Source organism: Macrotis lagotis, chromosome 1 (genome assembly GCF_037893015.1).
Source record: "Macrotis lagotis isolate mMagLag1 chromosome 1, bilby.v1.9.chrom.fasta, whole genome shotgun sequence".
Lineage (NCBI taxonomy): Eukaryota > Metazoa > Chordata > Mammalia > Peramelemorphia > Peramelidae > Macrotis > Macrotis lagotis.
In genome coordinates this window covers 32537508-32538772 of record NC_133658.1, presented here as the reverse complement: position 1 = coordinate 32538772, position 1265 = coordinate 32537508, and positions in this window count along the sequence as shown.

Here is a 1265-nt window from a genome sequence, read left to right as displayed (position 1 = left end):
TTCTCTTCCTCTCAGAGGACACACACAGTCTTCACTCCATGTAAGTTCATACTTAATGTTATCAAGGTAGATCATTCTAGAAAAAACAAGGCTTTGTTCTTTTCCCCCCCTTAATACAACAATCATTTACTTCTTAATAAATCAGCTATGTAGTGGCAATTTTCTGGGTGCTGGAGTTACAGAGCCCAAAAATAACAGTTCCTATCCTCAAAGAGCTTACAGCCTCCCACAGCCTACACAGAGAAGCAGATACCAAATATACACAAATTATATCCAAAGAAAATCAAATCAAGAGGACAGCAACATCAGCAACTGGGGTAGTGTGGGGATTGGGGTAAATAGCTACAATTATCCAACCAGAGTAAAATAATGCTATTATTGAAATCCATCAGATTAGTTGTCTCTGCATCAAGAAGTATCAGATGCAGAAGGAAAAGACTCAATGTTTACCCTCAAGTTGCTTATAGTCTAGTTAGGTGGAAAAGACTAAGAAACAGAACAACTAAATGACATAAAAGAGGAAAACACAAGTGCTTTGTGTATCAAAAAATTGCCTTGGACTTACCAATTATATATAAATTCATTAGTAATGGGAATATAAATTCATCTAGTAATAATAGGAATACCTTAGCTTTGAGTTTTCTCATTTTCATCTAGCCCCCTTGTGACCAAAAGATTCATCAAGATAAAGGCTGAGACCACAGGATGGGAACTGGCCCTCTGATTTCATTAGTACAGGGAATTACAGGATAAGGGACCATCCAGTTCCATGTGTCAGTGTAGGTAAGCATCTTTGCAATTTATATCTTAGAATTACTTTGAACACTGATGACTTGCCTGGGTCACAGAGATGTGTGTGTGTGTGTGTATGTGTGTGTGTGTGTGTGAGAGAGAGAGAGAGAGAGAGGGAGAGAGTGAGAGAGAGAGAGAGACTGAAAGACAGAGACAGATACACACACACACACACACACACACACACACACACACACACGTTATACTTGTATCTTCCTGACTTGAAACCAATTTTTTATTCACTGCATCATATTGCCTTTCAGATCACAGAACAAATATCTTTGTTCTCTCTCTCTGGGTATAAATCTCTCAGTTTTTCTTGGTTTCATTTTCTTCTTCTCATTGATTCAGTTAAATCCTTTCTCTCTCTCTCTCTCTCTCTCTCTCTCTCTCTCTCTCTCTCTCTCTCTCTCTCTCTCTCTCTCTCTCTCTGTCTGTCTGTCTCTGACTGTCTCTGTCTGTCTCTTTTTCTT